At 42.7% G+C, this 24,298-nt stretch overlaps 1 long non-coding RNA gene across 1 annotated transcript in view; it reads left to right on the forward strand.

Annotated features, from left to right (window-relative positions):
- Positions 1–24,298, forward strand: part of LOC309616174 — a 54,980-nt gene that overhangs the window by 4,240 nt on the left and 26,442 nt on the right. The window contains exon 2 of the long non-coding RNA XR_014237332.1: positions 1,309–4,338. This is a non-coding gene — a long non-coding RNA (uncharacterized lncRNA). The remainder of the gene's footprint in view (positions 1–1,308; positions 4,339–24,298) is intronic.

Below are 24,298 nucleotides of genomic sequence, written 5' to 3' on the forward strand. Positions count from 1 at the left end.
GGAGAGACTCCAGGGAAGTTTGAGTGGATTGTTTTGTACAAAGTGGGCTGAAGTGTACAGATCCCTACTTAATGTGGTCCTTGCTTTTTGGTAAAAGACCCATTAAAAAGGAAAGAGCTTGTGAATTTGGTTCAGCATATTTTCAAGGCTGAGCGCTCATTCTTGGGCTTGGCATCAAGCTGGATGTTGGAGATATAGGGACACCTGACAGCTGATCCTTGTTGTTGAGGACTTTGATGTCAAATACGGCGGCAAGTAACTTTAGTCTGCACAAGAATCTTCTGGGGGCTAATTAAACATGTAGCCTCTTGGGCTGTGGCCTCATTCGCAACACAAACGCATCTGCATTTGCAACCAGACCCTTGCGTGATTCTGATATAAGTCTACACTTTGAAAGGGGGAGAAATGGAACTCGAATCTGAAAAAATAAAATAAAAGAGTGGAAATCAGCCAGGCCCAGGAAATCTGGATAAGCACTTCAGCCAAGAAGTCGGTGACCTGAGGCAGTCCTTTATTTTTCTGGCAGTGGGTGTGGACTGAAAACAAAAGGTTAGGGAATATTGGAAAAATGCTTCTAGAACGGCCCTGGATTACAAAAATGTAAATTGCTGGGAATTTATTTCCTGGTCCTGCCAATGTGATTTTTCAAAGTAATTCATGACGTTTTTTCATTCTTGTTTAATTTTCATTGTGTAACAATAAAACAGATACACGCTTGCATATTAAAATGTCTTAAATCTCTGAGTTTCCATGATCCAGGCTTGCCAAAAACTGATGGGCGCCCACCTTTCACAGATTTTTCTACCCTTGTTGGGTCTCATTTCCGTGCACATTTAGAAATGAGATAAAGATTAGTTATGTTTGATTCCTTTACCGTCATGTAATCTTTGTGTAATGGAACAACCGAGTAGGTTTAATCGCCAGTAACAACTGTGCTGGGAAATTTGTAATCTAGATGAAGGCTCAGCCTAGGACGCATGGAGTGGCGTGACTGCAGCACGATGAGAAGCAGTCTGGTCTCAATTAGCTTGTGAATTAGTCGGGAAATTGGCTTAAGATTTTCCAGTGCATGTGGGAAGCTCAGCCTCTATGGAAGAAACAGATTCTGCTCCACAGGGAATTCGTCCTCTGCGTCCTCACCTTGGCGTTGGGCCCGCCCACCAGGAACTCACCACTCAACCCTGGTTAAACTCTTTTGCTTGTACAGGTTGGTGAGAGGAGATGGAAACTCACATCCCTCCCCACATCCAGACTCCACCACTTACCTAGCTTGGTGCCTTACCCAAGCCATTCTTCCTTCCTCAACAGAAACGACGCTATCTGTGCTCCGCTCACAGGGGCGACACTGTGGCCTGCAGCCTCTCCTGGAGTATCTGGGACAGTGGACACTGCCAGGTGGGCAAAAAGGCGGATGGGGAAACTCTCTGAGATGCCTTCCGTTTGCTGCTAGCCGCTGGTTCCATGTCGGTCCTTTGGCTGGGCCGTCTTAAAATGACCACACAGTAATCTTGTCTGGGATGGAGGGCATTGGTCATGGTTTAAGGTCTTCAGTGGAAGCCAGAAAAGAACATGGGCTGTCGCGGAGTAATTTCAAGGGTCTGATGGTGCAGGATTGTACTTCTAGCAGCCACTGGCCAGTAGAATTTTCTACAATGATGGAAATGCTCTCTGTTGGTACTTTCTAATACAGTGGCCACTGACCAAATGTGGGTATTGAGCCCTTGAAATGTGGCCAATGTGACAGAACTCAATTTTAAATTTTATTTACTTTTAGATAATTTAAATAGCCACACGTGGCTTGTGGTTACCATATTAGTACAGTCAAAGGGTTTCTAAGTTTCCTTCTGTCCTGCCACCTTCTTGGAAACATCAGCTCAAGTCCTCTACAGAGGGGGGTTACCATATCTTCCAGGTTAAAAACTTGCTTTGAGAAAAATTCTTAGAGTTTTTTCCCCAGGGTATTTTAGGGAGATGGAGCTGAAAGCAAGCATCATTACTTCTTTTCTTTTACAAAAAAAAAAAGTAAGCTCCCATACCCCCCAGTGGGCACCCATTCCTATCCCACCACCTGTCACATTAGTGAGGGCTTTGAAACCAGGTCTTTAGTTTTACCCAAGACAATAAGCTGTTACCAACAAAAATGCTTATTTGTTTATACCTACTACATGACATGAGTTGTGTTGAGTTATATGTTGGACACAACGGTTGGCTATCATACCTCTCTTTAAATAATTAATATTGTGGAAGCGGAAATAAAGTATTTTCCGAAGTATGTTCCAAGCAACCTTAGACTCACGGGGGCACTGTGGTCAAATATATTTTGGGAAGACTGCATTTGGTACCTCCTCTTGCAGGTATGGAACCTGTTTTAACGTGTATCAACTTTAATAATATAATAGCCAGTTATTTTAGCAACAAAAGCGAGTTTACTTGAGAATAGCCTGAGGAGTTGCAATTTGGGACCTGTAAATATGGCAGATCTTAGGCAAATCCAGAGAACAACGAAGGGGAGTTTGCTTTTATAGGGAAAAAGGTTGGGGGTGGGTAGTTGGGAAGGGCTATAAAAACCAAAGAGTCCGTTGGAGGATATTGGGAGCCCAATGTATGGAGGTTTCTCATTGGTGGGGCTGCTCCAGTCTCTGATTGGCTGGGCTGTTGGGCAAAGAGAAGTTTTCTTCTTTCTGCTGGACAGTAAAGCAGACAACACCTTCCCGTGGGAGATATAGGTGCTGTCTCATCCTGTCTGGAGTAATTGACTATGCATGGCAGGGGCATGAGACCTCCCCCTACAAGCCTGTCCTGACTCTCATTTTATCTGAAGTTCCTTTAATTCCACACATGGTAAAGTTTTCGAAATATTCAGCTGTAAAGAAATCTACTTTACTTTGTTTAGCCCAACTTTTCTCTGATGTACTTGGCCACAGACTTCTTTTTGCCCCCATGATATCCACTAATATTGATTTGAACTGGTGTTTTGTTGTGTTTTGTTGGTGAATGTAGCTCTTTGGGTGGTGTTACATTAGAGTGGTGGGTAAGGATATAGGGGAAGGATGAATTATTTCCTCCTGAGGATAAAGGACAATTTCATGGAGAAGCCTGAAGTTGCCACCATTCCTTATTCCCTCAACCTACTTCCTTTTCTTCATGGCATTCATCACTAGGTGATATGGTACATATTTAGTTTTCCTTAATTCTCTGCTTCACTGCCACTAAAATCTACTCTCCAGGAGAGAGGGTACAGTGCATCTTTTTTCCACTGCTGTGGCCCCAGCACCCAGTTCATCAATGCATATCTTTTGACTGAATATGGAAAGGAAGAAAACATTTCAGCTGGGCTTTGAAGGAGTGGAAGGATTTTAATAGGCTAGACATTCATTCTAGAAGGAAGGAGAAACACAGAAGAATAAAAGCACTCAGCAAGTTATTGAGAAGCTGGCTTTGTTTGAAGACACAGTGGATCTCCCAGTGGCAGGAGATAATACGGCAAGGATTCACGGAGGCCAGTACATGAATTGAGAGAGAGAGAAAGAGGGAGAGGGAGAGAGAGGGAGAGAGAGAGGGAGAGAGAGAGGGAGGGAGAGAATCACCTTATAGGAGCATCTTCTAAGAGGGTCAGGATGTTGGAGTTACCTCGCTATCTCCAGGAGGCGCTGGCTCCTCTATTGGGGAAGAGAAAGTGCTAGAGGAGTAAGCCACTCTCTGTTTTCTGGAATTCTGGCCAGGTTACCAGCCCACAAACAAATCCACTGATGCATCTGTGCCGATGATACACACGCATGATATATGCCTGGTACCTGCTTTTATACATTTTTATAAGATTGTGCATTTAAAATGAACTTGCTCCATTGTATCTACAGGGAAGCAAAAGACATAGCCTAAAACATGCAAACCAGTGGCTCTCAAAAGTTGAAAAGTTGCCATCCTTATAAACACGTCTTGTCAGGATGTTAAGGAGATGAGTCATCCTTCTGGGAAAAAGGGCACCGCCGTCAGGCTGTATTTCCTCTCTGCTTTGTCATTCAGAATACAGATGTGCTTTAGAGGCAGGGACAAAAAACAGAACATGTTTCTTTTAATGTTGTTTGTCTTTCTTCCTAATTAAAGCAACGTTTTGTTCCCTGAATAGATACTGTGCAGCGAACTAGGCTAATTTGTACAGCCTCATGGGAAATGCGATGTTCATCATTTCTACAATGTGAGTCCTGTCCGACCTTGTGTAGAGGTTAAAATGTACATCCTGGTCTCTCTAGGTAAGAAGGTACTCCCCACAGAATCTTCCTCAACCTTGGCAGCCCTGGAGTTGCTAGTTTTCCCTCCTGGACCCTCCGCCACAGTCACGTGAGTTTTACGCTCCTTACCCCAACTGAAGGATGAGGTCAGTAGCAACACATCAGCATCAACAACGACCGCTTATGTTTCAAGCCCTGTGTGAGGCATTGTGGGAAAGTGCGTTCATTGCTTTACATGGACGGGTTTAGTTAACCTTTGTGACCACCCTCCCGGGTAGAGATGCTTTTCTTTTCCGTGTGTGTGATGAGTGCACCGAGGCAGCGAGCAGATAGACAACTGAGCATCACAGAGCAGGTATATCTGGGCTAGGATTTGGATAGAAACCATTTCACTCCAGTGTCCATATCCACTCTATGACATTTTGCTCCTTATTGAACATGGTTTTTAGACTTTTTAGGTCTATTTTTCTGTGTCCATTTGATTGCTACTTAATATATACATACATACATGTGCATATATATGAATACATATATGCCCTCTGATGTCCTTTATTTGTGATGTATACTCTGCCTATTAAAAAATGGTCTAAGACGATTTGCTTGATATAAAACTAAAGACAACTGAAGAACATGAATCGTACAAATGGGAAAGAGGAGGAAATTGTACCAGAAGCAGAGGGCAAGGTGGCAAGACATTCATGGCATTGAAGTTTATCTTTGAACCTCCAGGGAGCTGAGGGAAGGAAGCAAGAAGCCTCCTCTCTTGCTCATTCCATGTCTATGTCCTGCTAAATGTTTCCAGATGACATTTTCCTTGTAGCGTGTCCGCAGATGATAGGCTCCTCTAGCTCTGGGGAGGACCAGGGCCCCCATCTCTCTCATAGAACAGAAGACAAAGTGAGAATAGATCAGCCTCTAAGTCTTAAGGCTGTGCTGACCCCTGAGGGGTGGGGGCATTGCGTGTGTGTATACACAAGTGTGTGTGTTTAACTAATGGTGTTTTCAGAGACCTGACCTTACAAAGTTCTAACTGGCTGCAGTCCTGGACTCAGTACACTAGACAATGCCCTGCAGAGATTAAAGACCATCCTTAGTAGGATCTGATTTAAGCAACTATGTAGTCCACAGAAAGGCAATATAGAACCAGCAGGAGCTTTGAAACAATGGGAGGAGATTGGCGTTGTTACCCATGGGGACTGCACATGGGTTGGGTTTGAGTGCTCTGGAGTCAGATGAAAGTGAGTTCAAATCTTGCCTCAGATCTTGGCTAGAGGTTTACCCTGGCTAAGTAAAAAAATGGGACCACCTCAGAGGGCTGCTTTCACACCTGTTGAGATGATGTATGCAAAATAGGATAGTCAGTGCCTGGCACATAATAAATGCTTCGTCAATGGCAGTCTCACACATGCTGATTTGTAGAGATCTTATTCAGTTGATTGTCACCCATTTTGATACCTTATTACGCTTATGGAGATGCAAATGCAACTTATTTCAGCTGCGTGTGGAGGCATTACTATTGTTCATCAATTTCTGGTTCTCTTTTTCTTCCTGAATGTATAGGGGACTACTCTTCCCAGCTTCCATTGCAGCTAAGCAGAGCCATGAGACTCGTTCTGGCCAATGAAACGTAGTGGAAGGGATGTGCACCACTTCTGGTTGAGATAGTGAAAAAGCCACAGCTAGGTCTCCAGTTTCTACCGTGCACCAGGATCTGGGGCCACAGGCTGAGGGAGCTGTGTCCCAAGATGGCAGAGCTCTTGTAGCCTGGGCTCCTGAGTGACTGGGGGGAGCACAGCACTTCTCTCCACTACCACCAAACACACACACACACACGCGCGCACACGCACGCACACACACGCACATGCACGCATGCACGCACGCACACGCACACACGCACGCACGCACACGCGCGCAAGGCTGGACATGCCATGTGATCGTGAAAGAGGCAAACCACTGAAAATCTCTTTTATTTAGTACTCAGCCCATTCCATCTTAAAATTTTTATTTTATTTATTTATGGCTGTGTTGGGTCTTCATTTCTGTGCGAGGGCTTTCTCTAGTTGTGGCAAGCAGGGGCCACTCTTCATTGCGGTGCGCGGGCCTCTCACCATCGCGGCCTCTTTTCTTGCGGAGCACAGGCTCCAGACGCGCAGGCTCAGTAGTTGTGGCTCACGGGCCCAGTTGCTTCGCGGCATGTGGGATCTTCCCAGACCAGGGCTCGAACCTGTGTCCCCTGCATTGGCAGGCAGACTCTCAACCACTGCGCCACCAGGGAAGCCCATTCTATCGTGACTAGTACAGATTGCCAGAATCTGGAGGCAAATTTGATACAGTGGAAACAAATGTCTCCAATTTCTACTGAAATTAAAGTCAGGGCTCATAACATTATGATTGTACCCTTGCTTGTACCCTTATTAAGAGATTATAATCTTCTATCTAACAAAGACTAATATCATGTTAATCAGAGTGAGGTGTTTTTCTGTAATACTACACGTTCAGCAGTTTTCATTTCTATTGTGTTGTTGTTAATGCATTTAGATCTTGGAAACATTCCTTATATTCCAGTGTGTATCTTACCACAAATCTATCAAATCAAAAACATATATATATATATATATACACACACACACAGGTATATAAACTATATATATATGTATATATATACATGGTTTTTGAGAATTACATAACTCAGGCTAAAGGGGCTAATGGTGAATCTAGAAAAAGCTGAGTCGGGGGTCTGGTCTAGGGTTTTACGAATGCTCCGCACAATTCACCATCTTTGAGAAGCTGAGAGAGGATTTGCCAGGGAGGATTGTGCATTGGCCCCACCGTGCGTGCAGTAAGGACATCACGGCTTCTTCCCTCATCTGGAAATGAGACAGAGTGTCCAGCAGGGAAAAAAAACCCACACCCATAAATGAAGGAGACTAGAGAATACACTGCTGTCTAGGGCAGTGGTTCTCAAATTTCAGCGTGTAACATTCCCTGGAGGTCTTGTTCACACAGGCGGCTGGGCTCCACCCTGGAGCTTCTGATCCAGCAGGTCTGGGGTGGAGCTGAGAATGTCCATTTCTAACAGGCACTCAGGTGATACTGCAGCTGCTGCTTCAGGAACCACACACTGAGAACTGCCACTCCAGAGCCCTGTTTGTCCAGAGGTGGTCTCTGCATTAATAGCATCTGTATCACCCGGAAGCTTGTTAGGCGTGCAGAGTCTCAGGCCCTGCCCCAGACCTCCTTCCCCTCTTCGTTCCTTTATCCTCTTGTGACTTTGGACCAGATCATCTCCCTAAGCCTCCTTTTCAAAGGAGCCTAATAACCGGATCTACCTCTTAGGATTGTTTTGTATTGTTAATGTGCATAAAATTCTAGAACGACTCTGGGCATATATTGTCCAGTGAAGCTTTTCAAGTCTTGGCTTCTATCATGATTTCTTATATGGATGTCTAAACACAACCTGTGGGCTGTGCTGATGGCTGAACTTGCGAATCAATGTCTCATTTATCTCTGAATCTTGATAGCACTTGGCACAAGTCCTTTGGTACCTTAGATGCTCAGTAAGTGTTGGGTGAATGAATGAACATGCAGGTGTCTGTGTGTTGTCTGTGTGTTCGCTCTACCTTTCAGCAGAAGGAGGGATGTACACACTCAGGTCCTGGGGTGGAAGGAGCTCAGAGCATTGGAGGACCCAAAAGAAGACCAGGGCACTGCAGGAAGGGAGGGGGATGGACGGGGAGTTGAAGAGCTCAGAGAGATGGGCGGGGCCAGATCATACAGGGCTTTTCCTACCATATTAAGGAACTGGAAATGCAAACCTCTGTTTCAAATTAAGCATTATGAGCACTCTAACAGTCCTCTGAAGATTCTCTCCTGAAACTGCCTCTGAGCTGCCATGTTTTTGAAAACTGTGTCTATGTGGCAGCTGCTGCCATGAAGCTTTGTGTTTTGTGATTACTCCTCTCGCTAACAGCTGTCGGTTGCTTCTAGAACTCTGTTTACCTAATTTGGTTAGGCTGGTACGCAGACAAATGGGTTTTGATATGATAAATGGTCCATGAAAGTGAGAGGAGAAGACATACAACACTCATTTCCATTCTATCCAGGAATAAATAAAAAGGTTACCAGCTGTGAAAAACCACCAGATTAGAAGCAGATTTCTGATTGTCAGCCTGCTGGGAGATAATCTTGTCAGCGTGACCTGCAAAAGTGGTAATAATTTGCAATTATGTACCAGCCTTTCTCTTAGGGCACACAAACGCTTTCTAAATATTTCCCTAATGTCAGTGAGGCAGAGATGCTGGGATATTATCATTTTGCAATTAAAAAGTCATCTTAAAAAGAAGCACTTTAATAATCCTTCTCAGGCTGCGCATTTGGAAAGCTTCTCAAGCCGGTGGTTTGGGGAGGGGAATGACCACCTGATTGTGTCCCTGGACACCTAAAAGCTTGGTGCTTGCGTGTGTGTTTCTATGCCTGGAATCTTCGTTGAATTCTGGAGCAGGCAGCTTTGGTTTCCTTTACAAGGCTGCCCTGTGAGATAGATTGGATGGAGCAAAAGCACTTTAACCCATGCGTCCTTCAGAACCAGCCATACCTTACTGAGTCCTGAAGGTCAAGAGGAATCATGGCGGCCAACTCCTTGTTGATGCCACTCCAAGAACTTTCCACAAGCTCGCTCGAAGAGGGTGTCTTATTCATGGGCTGCTGAGTGAAGTGTTTTCTTTTTTGGTTGTTGGTTCAAAAACTTTTCTAGAACAGAGACCAGGAGGTTTTCCAGTCAACAATGAGAGCCAGGCCTCTGTGCCAGGGCTATGGCAAGGGCTCCTGCTAGGACCCACGAGAAATGTAGGTTCTAACCTTGGCTTTGACAACCACTCACACTGCATGCCTTCAGGAAAATCATCTAACTCCCCTGAAACATTTTCTTCCTTTACCTATGCGTATCTTCTAAGAGTGTTGAGAATACCAAACGAGGTAACAGAAGTACAAGCAGTTTGAAAATCACAAAGGGATGCACATATCTGGGGAAGGATTTTTTATCATGTTATATGGAAAAGAGGCCTAAGCTCAGGCATTCTGACCCCTTTTCTCTACTGACCCAGATATAAGTGCTGCCCCATCATCCAAGTCTGTTCCCCCTCGAACTGGAGGGGCAAGTCCATGGTACACATACTCTTTCTCTTCCATTGTTCCCCCGTCATAATTGCTGTCAGTTGTCATCCCAGAACCCATGCAGAGCTGAGTCTGTCTTGGTACAACACTCTTGACAGCCGATTAAAGTTACAACAGTTCCATTACCATGGTCATCCGAAATGAAATGAAACTGTCCGTGCACCTCTAGTACTTCTTGATAGCTCTTCCAACGCCCCTGCAACTTGCAAAGGGGGAAGACTAGAATGACTACGTAGTTACCACCCAGCAAAGCATTGCTTGGCAGAAATATTTAGTCTCTGGGGAGGGTCCCTGGTGGAAGGTGCCAGAGAGTGATGGTCACCCAACGTTGTGTCTGTTTCTCAGCCCTGCTGTCAAGACCTATAGGACTAGTCCTGACCAACAGCCTTTGAACAGAAGTGGCCTGTGTCGCTTCTGGGCCAAAGCATGGAAGAGCCTCCTGGCAGCTCTTCCCTGGGCCTTACTACTGAGGAGGCCATGAGTTCCACAGGGCACAGCTACCAGATGGTAAAGTATTCATTATCTCAGGCTGCTGGGGGACAATTTGCTTGGGCTGCTGTAAACAAGGTATCACAGACTGAGTGGCTTAAATAACAGAATGGTGTGGTCTCACAGTTCTGGAAGTTAGAAGTATCAACACAAGGTCAAGGTGTCATCAGGGTTGGTTCCTTCTGATGGCTGTGAGGGAGAACCTATTCCATGCCTCTCACCCAGCTTCTAGTGGTTTGCTTCCAATCTTTGGCATTCCTTGGCTTGTAGAAACATCACCCCATCTCTGCTTTCATCTTTACATGGCTCTCTCCCTGTGTGCATCTGTCTCCCAACTTCCCCTTTTTATAAGGACGCCAGTCATATTGGATTAAAGGCCCACCTTACTCCAGGAGACCTCATCTTAACAAGTTACATGATGACCTTACTACCAAATAAGGTCACATTCTGAGGTTAGGGCATCAATATATGCATTTTGGGGGAACACAATTCAAACCCAAAACAGTGTTGGCCCACATTGGATATGTTGTATGAGTTAAAAATACACTTCTGTTTTAAGCAACTGAGATTTGAAGGTTGTTTGTTGTATGAGCATTGTCTCACTTGTCCTAATTAACACCAGAAGTTTAAATTATATGCACGGTAAGTAATCAGCTTGCTCATAGGGGGCATGAAGTTGAGAGCAGCATTTCTTCTGAGAGGTGGGCTCTCCCAGATGTGAGTGCCTTACAGGTTGGTGATGACTCACCTCCTCACAGCCTCACAGAAATGGAGCTTCCTGGTTGGCTACCTAAGCCAGGTCATGCCTTGGACCATGCCTTTAGACCATGTCTATACCAGGTCCTTCATCCCTCACTTTTAACTTCCTGAGAAGCATCACAAAACAAAGACAGAAAGAAAAGAAAAATACTCTTTTCTTGGGACCAAAGGACAGATAATCCATGTATTAGCACTATGCCGTCAAAGAAGAGTCTCCAGACATCTCCTAGTTCAAGTGACTCAGCTGTAGATGAGGAAATTGTCATCTTGACAGGTGAAGGGGCCCCTTGTCCAAAGTCATGGGGTTAATATGAGGCAGAGCTGGAGAGAGGTATTGGAGCAAGTGAGGGCCAAATACATTTTTTGGCTTTGAGCACTGCTATGTTTAAATGTTTGTATTCCTTCAATGTTCACGTGTTGAAACTTATTGCCCAAAGTGTTGGTATCAGGAAGTGGAGCCTTTGGGAGGTGATGGGGTCATGAGGGTGCTGCCTGCATGAATGGGATTAATGTTCTTATATAAGAGACCCTGCTGAGCTCCCTAGTCCTTCCACTTTGTGAGGATATAATGAGAAGTCTGTGACCTGGAAGAGGTTCCCCCGCCCGACTGTGCTGGCACCGTGATCTTGGACATCCAGCCTTCAGAACTTTGAAAAGTAAATTTCTGTTGTTTATAAGCCACCCAGTCTGCAGTATTTTGTTATAGGGGCCTCAGCAGACTAAGACAAGCAGCTTATACTTCAGCAATGGGAATCAGTATAAGTATGACTTTCATAAAGATGAACCAGAAAGATAAGTGTCTTGCAATAACAACTGAGCACTTGAAATGTGGCTACAATGAATTGAGGTATGCTGTAGTGTAAAATATGCACCAAATTTTGAAGACTTAGTAGGAAAAATTAATAATTTTGTTAATAAGGATCACATGCTGAAATGATAGATGAGATGAAATATGTTATTAACATTAATTTCTTCTGTTTCTTTTTACTTTTTAGACATATGGCTACTACATTATGTAAACTTACAATGTGGCTTGCAATTGTAGCACACATTATATTTTTATTGGTTAGTGCTGACTCAGGGTGATTGTTAAAATTCAGATTCCAGAACCTTGGTCTAAACAAAGTGAATAGAATCTTTGGTTTTGTGGCTCAGGATTAATTTTTAAAAGATTCCCCAGTAACTCTGTTGCAGGCTACATTTTGAGCTTAGAATATGCCACGAATTAGCTAGAGATAGCTGACAGCTGCCCCTTAAGTTCACCATAGTCTGTACCATTCCCTATTGTCTGTCCTCTAGTCATTGAAGCTGAGCATCCCTTTCCATCATTGTAAGACAAACGTTAGCACAAGTGAGAGAAAGATGAGAGGGAAATTTTTTATTTACCTACATCTCAAACTTTGGGAAAAAATAGGAATCATCTTCATTTCCACAAATACTCCCTCGCATTTTTCTTGAAACACAGAATATGCTAAATGTTTGTTTGGCAGTGCCTGGGGATAGTGGGGATTTTTTCCAGCCTCCTTCATTAGGCTGAAGGAGAGCTGGTCTGCCTGACCTCTCTGGCCATGGAAGTTAGATTCCATCTAACCAATGGTCCAATGGTCCCCTCCCTCTCTGGTACATGTGATTCTATCTGGGCTAGTGAGAAATTATAACTCTTATTTTCCTTTTTTGCTAAGATTCTTCTCTTCTCTTTTACACTGGATTTCTGGGAAAATGAGAGGAAGCCTTAAATCATGTTTGTGATTTTTTTCCCATCGTGTATGAGTCTTTGGCTCCAGGTAATGGTTATTCATTTAGAGGAGAAAAACCTATTTCACACCCTCCTGGAACTAGGAAAATAGCCTTTCATCATATTAATAAAGTAGAGTTAAGGAATCAAGAAGAAATATTATCCTGGATTCTTGATTCTTCTTCAGTATACCAACTGACTTCTATAAATTTAGAAATAGTCTGTGAATAACAGTATAATTTCTATTTGATTTTTAATACTGTAAGTAGATGTGTGTGTGTGTAGATTTTGAGAATTAATATTTTTCAGATAAAGGAATACTATAAATCTGCCTAGAAAACTTGGTAAAAAGAAGATAATAAAGGGAGAAAATAGAAATAACCTGAAATACCACCATGCAGAAATACTTATAGTATTTACATTTGTCTGTAACTTTTTTTCCATATTTTAACTCATATATTCTTTTTTATGAATGGTATTTTATTTCATTTCTTTCCAATTTCATTTTAATTTTTTTTACACTAATTATGATTTCTAACATTGATATGATACTACTACCATCCATAGTCAAATTTCCTCAATTGTCCTAAAGCTGTCCTTTTTTTTTTTTTTTTTGGCTGCACTGAGCACCTTGCGGGATCTTAGTTCCCTGACCAGGGATTGAACCCGGGTTGCTGCGGTGAAAGCTCGGAGTCCTAACCACTGGACCACCAGGGAATTCCCTCGTATATTCTTAGAAAGGTGTTTTCCGACATACAAATAGGAGTATGCTACACTATATACAGTTTTATATCCTTCTTTTTATCACTAAACATTGTATAGCATGGACTTTCCTCCAGATCATTTTTTTTCAAAAATATAGTTTTAATAGTTGAATAAAACTTGCATTTTTGATGGAATGAAGTTTGAGTCAGTTTGTGTTATATCAGTGTAGGCTAAGAATATGATGTCATTAAAGTTATTCTCTCTCAAAGGATGATGATGTTGAGGATGACTCTGATGCTAATTACAACCTCTAAAAAAAGTGCCTTTTCATCTCTCTTTCTGCCAGAGAGTAGGAGTCTTTCTGTTCCATTTGGTAGAGTGAATAGCTGCTGACTTTTCCTGTATTTAACATGGAATATGAGGCTGCAGTTTACACTCCCAGATGTTTTTCTCTGTAGATCAAGTGCCCCCTCATTACATATCAGTGGGAGCAGCATAAAACAGGATTTTTGAGGGCAGGCTACAGGGGTTTAAATCCCAGCTCCACTATTTGTAGGCTGTGTGACCTGGGGCTAGTTTCTTACCCTCTCTGATCCTTACTTTTCTCATCTGTAAAACATGGATAAAACCCTTTCTGCCAAAGTGGGAGTCTTTCTATTCCATTTTGTAGGGTGAATAGTTACTGACTTTTCCTGTATTTATTATGGAATATGAGGCTGCAATTTATACTCCCAGATATTTTCTCTTTCAGTCAAGTGTCCCCCTCATTACCCGATCAGCAGGAGTGACATAAAACAGGATTTTCGAGCATGGGACACGGGGGTTTAAACCCCAGCTCCATTCTTTGTAGGCTGCCTGACTTGGGGCTAGTTTCTTACCCTCTCTGATCCTTACTTTTCTAATCTGTAAAATGTGGATAATCCAGTGACTTCCTCATCGGGCTGTTGTGTGGATTAAATGTGATGATAAATATAACATTTTAGTGAATTCTAAACAAATAGTAAGACTTCAATCAATGGTGGAAATTCTCCTCCTCCTTCTTACCATCATCCTCATCATCTTCACGTTTTACTTGGATATTTTCTCTCTCTCTCGAACATGAAAACCTCTCAAAAAGCAGAAGTTCTCCTGTGACATATATCTTGTCTGACCTTCACTGGGCATCGTGTCCCATACTTAGGTGCAGTTGCTTAACAAATGTTTATCGATCATTTCATACGTCTTTTGCCTTCTCTATAAATAGACATTTTTACTTCAAAGACTACGTCCCAGGCATTGCTGCAAGAAACAGAGCCATTTTGTACATGGTAGTGGTACAGTCACACTTGATTATGTTACTAATTTATTCCTCAAATATACCAACGAATCTGTCTTCTCACATCGTCATATGCACCCACTGTGCACTAGGCCGGAACCGAACGCTGGCAGGTTGGCCCCTGCCATCAAGAAGCCCAAAGTCTAACATCTCTTGGTGATGTGCTCAGCATTTGGCTATAGTCTTCTATTTTTAGCACAGAGCAATTTCCAAAGACTTTACCTGCCGGACTGCTTTTGTTGGTGGTGGCTGGTAAACCTCCAGTTTGAGCAGCAGTGTCTTTCTGGTCTTAGCAATTTCAGTAGTACCTGAATGAAAAGGAACTTTAATTTTGTAGGGGAATTCTGTGTTTAAATATACGACACAAATCATACAGTTCAGGTATGTTAGTTAAAGATAAATCTGTTAGCCTGATTGGAATTCCTCATTACTTCTTCCTTCCTCTCATTGATACTTTCGCGTCTCTAAGAAAGCGTGCAGTGGTCCAGTTGTCAGTGATGAGATTGACAAAGTCTGGTGCTGAGACCTGGCCGTGTCGTTGTTGAAGCCAAGTTCGTGTGCCCAGTGCCCAGTGAGGCCAAACACACTGAAATGTTGGAGTTTGGAGTGGATAAATGATTATGTATTGCAGGGCCATGCAAGGAGAACAGGGCAGCCGCTGCTCAAAAGACCGGATGGGTTTCAGGGAAGAAGCTTTTATAGAAGCAGCATTTGCGGGGGGGAGGGCTGCAGGTGTGTGACCCTCCTCTGATTCTCTGGCGGTGAGATAACAGGATGGCTTTCTGGGAATCTCAGCCATCAGCCTTCTGGTTCCAACCAGTCTGGGCTTGTGCTCAGCCTGAGGTCACCATCCTCTGCCTGGGTGGAGGCCTTAGTTCTGAAGGAAGAACTCAGAGATCTGTATCAGATTTCTCTAGGCAGCTCCCGCCCCGCCCCCAGGAAGAATGGGCGCCAGGTCCCATGCTGCACTATTGTTTCTTTCTGCATTTCCTCACTCCCCTAATTAGTAGCTGTTTGAATCTGCCCTTTGGAACTCAGGGAAGGTCTAGGAGGCTGAAACCTTTTTCCTACAAACAAGCAATGGGGGACACAAGGAGGGCCTTACAGCGTCCTGCTTGGTTTCAGCCTGCCCATTTCTTTTCCTCCCCCTCCACCTCTACCCTTTTATTTATACTATTCTTTCTACTCCTTTCCTTGTATCAAAAATAAAGGCATTCTCCATGGCCCAATTCAAGATTCACCAAGGAACACTTTTTGACAGAAAACGAGGTAGCTGCCTCAGGGCTCATGACAACCCCTGTTTGCAGTTATTACTAATTATCTTAACTGTGCAATTAACATCTCTATTTTCTATTTCCTAATTAAGCTAAATAATGAACTTGTGATTTCCGAGAGGTAGCCAGGATTTCCGTCCTATCTGAAGTAGCGATCCCCTGCTTTTCTTTTCATCGCCTATAACTGTGAAACTGAAATTTCACTGTACATTTTTACATTTATTTATTTGTTGTCTGTCTAACCCACTAGAAGATAAACACTATGGGAAAAGGGCTTATGTTGAGTTTACTGCTGTATCTCCAGTACCTAAACAGCACCTGGCTCATGGTCGGTACTCAATAAACACTTGTTGAATGAATGAATATATTTTCAAGAATTGACTAGTGTACAAGATAAAGGTGGCACCCAACCTCTTGTGTGTCTCTTGCTGAAGAAAACTGTGGTGGCAGCAATAAAAACGAACCCAAAGGTGCTATACTTTCCTCATCCTTTGCTTCTTGAACCTGACCCTCTCCAGCTCCATTGCTACTGCCCAAATCTAAGCCACAGTCATTTCCCCACGTGGGGAATGGCCTAGTGTCTCTGCATCCTTCCATTTCAACCTGTTCCTCTGCACAGCAGCAAAAGAGATTTTCTTAAATTTGAATTGCATCTTGGCAGTCTACTTAAAATCCTTCAAACCCAAAACTCTCAGAAGATAATCCAAACTGGAACCAAGGTCTTCGAGGCCCAGCACAACTGTCCCTTTCTTTGTTGGTCAGTGTCACCTCATGCCTCTCTTTTTTTTGGCCTGCTGTGCTCCAACCACATTGTTTTTCCGTCAGTGCCTGGAATGTGCCAAGCTCTTTTCCACCCCAGGACCTTTGCATATGTCCCCTCCACCGGGAATTCTCTCCCCCTCAACTCCTTCCCTTTAGGGGAAGATGTCACCTCTTCAGAGATACCTCCCATCATGCCCATTCTATTAGTCTTTCCGCCAACTGCTCTTTGTTTTTTCTCCTTTGCCCGTTTTATCGCCTTTAATTATTTATTTTCCCCTCTTGTCTGCACCACGAGAGTGTAAACTGCAGGAGGGGAAAGGTGGTAGCTGTAGCTGCACTGTTGTCTGCCTAGTACTGACCACTGTGCTGATAATTAAATACCAAGTCAGTGCTTGTATTCATTTCCTGTCTATCACCACTGTAACAAATTGCCACAACTTTGTGACAGAGCAATGCAAATATATCGTCTTATAGTTCAGGAGGTCAGAAGTACAAAAGGGGTTTCACTGGGGTAGAACCAAGGTGTTGGCAGGCTCTGGATGTTCTAGGGGAGAACTGTCTCCTTGCTCTTTCCATCTTGTAGAGGCTGCCTTCATTCAGTGGCTCATAGACCCCCTTTTTCCATCTTCAAAGCCAGCAGTGTTGCGTCTCTGTGTGCCTTTCTTTTCTAATGATATATTCCTTTGACTCTCTACTTCTGCTGCCCTCTTGCACTTTTAAGAACCTTGTGATTACATTGGGCATACCTGGATAATCCAGGCTGACCTCACTATTTTATTTATTTTTTGAGTTAAATACTCCTTTTTTTAAAAAATTGAAGTATAGTTGATTTACAATGTGGTGTAAGTTTCAGGCGTACAGCAAAGTGATTCAGTTATACATATATATAATACATTTCTATTCTTTTTCATATTCTTCTCCCTTATAGGTTATTACAAAATGTTAAGTATAGTTCCCTGTGCTATACAGTAGGTTCTTGTTGGTTTTCTGTTTTATATATAGTAATGTGTATATATTAATCCCAATAATCTCACTATTTTAAAGTTAGCAGATGAGCACTTTTAATTCCATCTGTAACCTTAATTCCCTTTGCCATGTAATTTAACAAATTCACAGGTTCTGGGGATTAGAAGATGGACACCTTGGGGGACCATTATTCTGCCTTGAATAAATAAATGGCCAACTGTTCTTTGTGGGCAAGTGGCTGCATTTAAATTTCTTTTGTTGCTTCATGTGCCTACCCAAGCCAGGCCAATATTCAGGCTCAGTAGTTACTGTGATAGGCACTTTCTGATTCCCAGAGAAATACAGCAGGCTCAGACAGGAGTTCTTTTAATTATCAGCCTTAGAAGAGGACCCGGAGACCGTCAAGGTACTAGGTGAAGAGGTTTTTTAAGATCTAATTAAATATCTACTATTCTTTGTAAGGTATGAGATTTATAGTTGGTGCCCCTGGAATTGGCAAGGTTTCTTCTGGAGTGACAAATGTAGGCATTATAAACGTTTGTACCTAAGGTGATTCCAACCAAGGTGATTAATTTCTGGGAGATTAATACAGGGAAGCCGAAGGCCATGTTTTGCAATCAGGCAGACTGCTCTTGCCCCGACCTGGATTGAATTACAGCTTTGGAGTGGGAGAAAAATATGGAGATAGCAATTTCATGAGTCGCGTACACATGGCTGCACCCTCCCCTCTGAGGTGAAGGAGTGGAGTGAAGTAGTGTGTTTTCTGGGAAAAGCTGCTGATACCCAGCCTCCCATAATTTCACATGCTTTTCTCAAGGACAACACAGCAAAGACATTCCGTTGCGAGATGGGTTTTTCTTGGAGGAGACCTTGTGTTAAGCTGTCATAGCTCAGGCTATTTTTAGCGATGGTGTTTTAAAAACTTAAGGAGCCTATCTCCCCTCACCAGGCTCAAGCTCAGGGTTGCTATGCAACAGGCCCATCGTGGCTCTCACACTCTTTTCTCCCAGATATTCAGTGAACTGGACCTTGGCAGAAACCAAGCAATAGGGTGAGGCTGTCTCCTGGGAAGGAAGAGCAGTGGCTCTGGAATCTCTCAGACCAGAGTCCTGGCTTCACCTGCTCCCAGTTGTGTGGACTTGGGCAAATCTCTGTATCTCCCTGGGCCTCAGTTTCACCATGTGTAAAATGGGGATGCTATTAGTACCTAACTCATAAGGTTATTGTGAGGACCGAATGTGATTCTACATGTAAAGTACTTAAAACATGATGGTTTTGTTACGGAGTCCAAGCTCATACTGATTGCCATATGACAGGCCAATAAAAAAATAGAGAGACGAGGTGCTGGGGCAAGGAATAGCGACTTTATTCAGAAAGGTGGCAGACGGAGAAGATGGTGGACTAGTGTCCCAAAGAACTGTCTTCTCTGAGTTAGGATTCAAGCTTCTCTTAAGCTAAAAGGGGAGGGGGTGTGGCTGGTTGTTATAAACTTCTTGGTGCCAGAATCCTCTGTTCTTGCAGCTGTCCGTGTAGGTCAGGTCACGATGTTCCTGGAAACCTCCAACAGGACAAATATTATTCTCTGTTCTGCAGCTTTTTATCTCTATATGAATGAAAAGTGTGATAATTTAAAGGTCAAACCCGGGAGGCAGAGCCTTGAGAATGGGCTATCATGTATATTTCAGGTTTGTTCACAAAACAGCGGTCTAAGTTGCACAAAATGAGTGTGATAAAATCACGTGGGTAAAATTGAGGAAATCCTTTTGATTAACCCTTTGGTGCCCCCCCCACCTCTTCGGTTTATTAGAATCTTTCACAAGATAATTTTCTACAAAACTAAAAATAAAACAACAGCAATGCTAGCAGTTAGCGTTGGTGAGCACACAGTGAGTACAAATGCTCATAATTAGACACTGTTTCATTGATTTTTTTTTTTTAAAGGAATTCCTTTATTTTTATTATTTATTTATTTATTTTTGGCTGTGTTGGGTCTTCGTTTCTGTGCTAGGGCTTTCTCTAGTTGCAGCAAGCTGGGGCCACTCTTCATTGCGGTGCGCGGGCCTCTCACTAGCGCGGCCTCTCTTGTTGCGGAGCACAGGCTCCAGACGCGCAGACTCAGTAGTTGTGGCTCACGGGCCCAGTTGCTCCGCGGCATGTGGGATCCTCCCAGACCAGGGCTCGAACCCGTGTCCCCTGCATTGGCAGGCAGATTTTCAACCACTGTGCCACCAGGGAAGCCCTGTTTCATTGATTTTTACAAAGAGCCCTGTGCTTCACGGCTTTGCTGCTTGAGCATTGTGGAGAAGCCTGAGTTACTCTGCAAATAAGGTCCAGGTGTCTCTCTACGTGTGTTTTAGGGCCACTAGGACAGAGGTCTGGGAAATTCCTTAGTGAGCCATGGGTGACATCTTTAATTCTCATCTAGAGCTGATAGCCTTGCATGTCTGCCCACCAGGAAAAATAAGCTCCCTCATCTGTAGAGCTATTCACAATTTGTAGAATGCTTTCACATAGATGGTAACACTTACTGACTGCTTAATTATGTGCCTACAGAGTGCTGTTTGCTTTTTAAATGTTGTAATGGTTAATCTTCACAACAATCTGATGGGATAGGTACTATTATTATAGAGAGGGCAAACTACATAGCTAAGGTTACTCAGCTAAGCAATGCTAGATAGAGACTTTATAATTGGAGCTGTTTCAACCCAAGGTCCACATTCTTAACCATGACCCTACACTCCCTTCCATTTAACATTCACAGAAAGACTGCCCCATGGACAGGAAAGGTGATTTCTCTCTGTCTTGTATCAGATAGAGAAATAAAGTGAAATAAAAGTAAGTGTAGGATTGCAATTAGAAGTCAGATTTTGGACATTTAGAATAATAGTGCTTTGGCTCTTGCATCAGGCTCCATTAAATAGACTAGAGGGGGACCATTTTATAGTCTTTATAAAGGAAAAGGGACACTGCATGATCTATAAGGCTACTTCACAATGCACGTTTGAGCCTTTTCTGGTTTCTCTAATTAAATTTAAATGGATGTAATAACAACCCTTGGCCAGCGGGGGCGCTCTCACCATCAGCTGGGCTGTGACTTTAACACAGTTTTTCAAACTCTAATGTGCATCCACATCTCTTTGGGACCCTGTTAAATGCAAATTCTGATTCTCTAAGACCGAGGAAGGGCCTGGGACTTTGCATTTTCTGGCTAGTTCCCAGGTGATGCCAATGCTGCTGGTTCTGGGACCACACTCTGAGGAGCAACTTTTAGTCTAGTGCAAGAGTGAGGGGCTGACGAACATTTTGGGGGTTGACTGACAAACAAGCACGCACAATATGAGAAGTTTTTGTTTCCTTTCCATTTTTTCTGTCTTGTTACTTTGATACAGACTCATTAATTGACCAAAATTTGGGTTTTGAGCTTTGAAACAAGGTCTGACATCAGAAAAAGGTCTTTGAATACTTTCTCACACCATGTTAAAAAATAAACTCAAAATGGGCTAAAGACTTAAATGTGAAACCTGAAACCATAAAACTTCTAGAAGAAAACAAGCAGTACGCTCTTTGACATTGGTCTTGCCAATATTTATTTTGGATCTGTCTCCTCAGGCAAGGGCAACAGTAGGAAAAATAAACAAATGGGACTGCATCAAAAAGCTTTTGAATGAGAGAAGATAATTTGCAAATGATGTATCTGATAAGGGGCTAATATCCAAAGCATACAAGGAAGTCATACAACTCAACATCAGAGAAACAAACAACCCAGTTAAAAAATGGGCAGAGGACCTGAATAGGCATTTTTCTAAAGAAGACCCAGAGATGGCCAACAGGCACGTGAAGAGATGCTCAGCGTTGCTAGTCATCAGGGGAATGCAAATTGAAACCATAATGAGATGATATCACCTCACACCTGTCAGAACGGCTATTATCAAAAAGGCAACAAATAAGTTTTGGTGAGGATATGGAAAAAAGGGAACCCTTGTGCACTGCTGGTGGGAATGTAAATTGGTGCAGCCACTATGGAGAACAGCATGGAGGTTTCTCAAAAAATTAAAAATAGAACTGCCATACGATCCAGCAATTCCACTCTGGGTATTTTTCCAAAGAAAACAAAAAACACTAATTTGAAAAGATATATGCACCCCTATGTTCATTGTAGCGTTATTTACAATAGCCAACATATAAAAGCATCCAAGTGTCCACTGAAAAATGAATGGATAAAGAAGATGTGGTATACAAACACACTGGAATCTTACTCAGCCGTAAAAAAGAATGGAATAATGCCATTTGCAACAACATGGGTGGACCTAGAGAGTATTATACTGTGTGAAATTAGAGAAAGACAAATACAGTTTGATTTCACTTGTATGTGGAATCTAAAAAGCAAAACAAATGAACTAACAAAACAAAATGAAAACTCACTAATGAGTACGGAGAACAAACAAGTGTTTGCCAGAGGGGACAGGCATGGCAGTGGTGGGGGGAGAAATGAATGAAATAGGTAAGGAAAATTTAGCGTACAAGCTTCCAGTTATAAAATAAGTCATGGGAAGATAATGTACAGCATAGGGAATACAGTCAATAATATTGTAATAACTCTGTATGGTGACAGATGGTAACTAGAGTTATCGTGATGATCATTTTGTAATACATTAAAATAACAAATTACTGTGTTGTACACCTGAAACTAATATAATATTGTAAGTCAATTATACTTCAATTTTAAAAAAAGAAAAGAAAAAGAAAAAGGTCTTTGAAATCACAGGTGCTCCAAAAAAAGAGAAAAAAAAAAGAGCGAGAAAAGAAAAAATAAATCCATGATATATAATCACAATATCATGTGGCCCTGGACTAGGGGAAGAGCCAGAGATAGGAGGCCACAAGTGGAGATGTTTTGCTAGGGTTTCTCCGATTAAGGATAAAACAGGAAGTATGTGTGTGTGTGTGCGGGGGGGGGGGGGGGGGGGAAGCAGGGAAGAGGGACTGTTCTAGAATAAACCCAAGGGAGTGGGGTTATGGAAATGCCACTGCAAAAGATGACAAAAGATCCCAATGCTAGTACCGATTTTGCCAATAACACTATGGTCTTCAGGACAACTACTTGTTCTACCTAGTTTGGCATGGCCCCTGGTAAACCACATTTACCCAGCTCCATCACATCCTGAGGACCCTATTTCTAAAGTGACCTTATGTCCTGAATTTTCTGGAACAATCCTCATTTCAATATCCTATCTTGGTTTCCAGCTTTGTAGCCAAATCTGCACCCCAAGTTTTGGTTTTGAAAATAAGGTCATTGTAATTCTTCCCCAGCAAGAACACATAAACAGTTGGTTGCTAAATTGATACCTTGTGTGTCTCAGTGGTTCTTAAGTTTTGGGAGTGGGGAGTCATGGGACTTTTGGGAATTTGGTGAAAGCTCTGGATCATCATCTTAGAAAAATGCACGGAGGCATAGACACGGAAAAATTTGCATTTTTCCAGGACGTTTCAGATACCCTCTCAAGCCCATTCCAGTGCAGGACCTAATTGGATCCGTGGACTCCAGATTAAGAATTCCTGCTGTAGATGGTGGATGCTGGTGTACACCTAGAGCGATGAACTGTCTTTCTATATAAAATTTATCAATATGCCACCCACTAACTTAGCAATTTTATTTCTGCCCCAGCTGCAGAGCATAGGTGATCTTTCACCTATGGAGGCAGAGTATATATGGATGGGCTTGTGTGTGTTCTAAACACAAGCAGAGTTTCATTTTGTCAAGTCATACTTTTCCAATTAATATGGTAAGATCCTCTTCTCCACAGACATCAGTTTGCTTGTATGTGAGTTACTCTTAAATAGAATGAAAGAGAGAGAGAGAGTCCTAAAAGAAGAATAAATGGCTTTTCTAATAACAGATCATACATGTTCATAAACAGATCATACATGTTCATAGACTAAGTTTCTAGAACTGCAAGGAGCCCTTGAGATCATCTCATCTGAGAGGTGAAAACTCTAATGTCTATGTTATTCAATGAGTGAAATCAGCCTGTTGCATCATTTCAGCAAGGACACATCCTGTTTGTATATGACACACTTAGAAATAGTCTTTGGTTCCACAAAACGTGTTCTCTTTGCCACTTTTATTGAACCAGGTGGCTTTTATAGTCTGCCTGCCCTTGTACATATTTTTTTTCTATCACTACTTAGAAAATGAAATGGTTCTCTACTATAAGAGAACAGCAGAGTCATGTGAGTAGAAATAAAAAATAACTTCTACCTCAATCTCAAGGACCAATATGGGGAGTGTGGCAATGGTGACAAACTGGATTGCTAGGGCCCCATCTAAAGTGGGTAGAAGCTACACAGCTCTAACAGCTGTGTCCATGAGGAATGCAGATGTATGTGACCCAATCTTCTGACTTTTTAGTAGAAGCTGGAAATGTGAAATTTGCTTGGACCTCTCTTGCCTTTAAAAATCTTACTATGTTGTTTTTAGGGTTTGTTTGCTTATTTGTTTTTGTTTTTTTTAAATGCTGTGCAGCCCAAAGAAAACATGTCTGCAAGCCAAACCCTGCCAGTGGGCTGCCAGTTTGTGATTTCTGATGTGGTCCAGGTACGTCATTTCACAGGTCATGGTGCTAAGGAGAAAAGTGACATCTGTGTAAACTCAGTGAATGGAAGTGTTAGGGATTGAAACCAGGTCTCCTAACTTTCCATTTATTTCGATTCCTCTTCCATTATGCTGTTCCATGAATTTCATTCTCTCTAGCCATTTTGATTTTGTTGAGTGGGTGAGTGAAAAAGTGTTGCCTGCCGAATCAGTAAACAAGGGATGTTGCAGCCATCAAGCCGTCACATGACAGCTGCCCTGACAGTGAGCCCTGAGGGCACTCAGGATAGAAACAGGATG

Source organism: Balaenoptera borealis (assembly GCF_965194805.1).
Source record: "Balaenoptera borealis genome assembly, chromosome: 19".
NCBI lineage: Eukaryota > Metazoa > Chordata > Mammalia > Artiodactyla > Balaenopteridae > Balaenoptera > Balaenoptera borealis.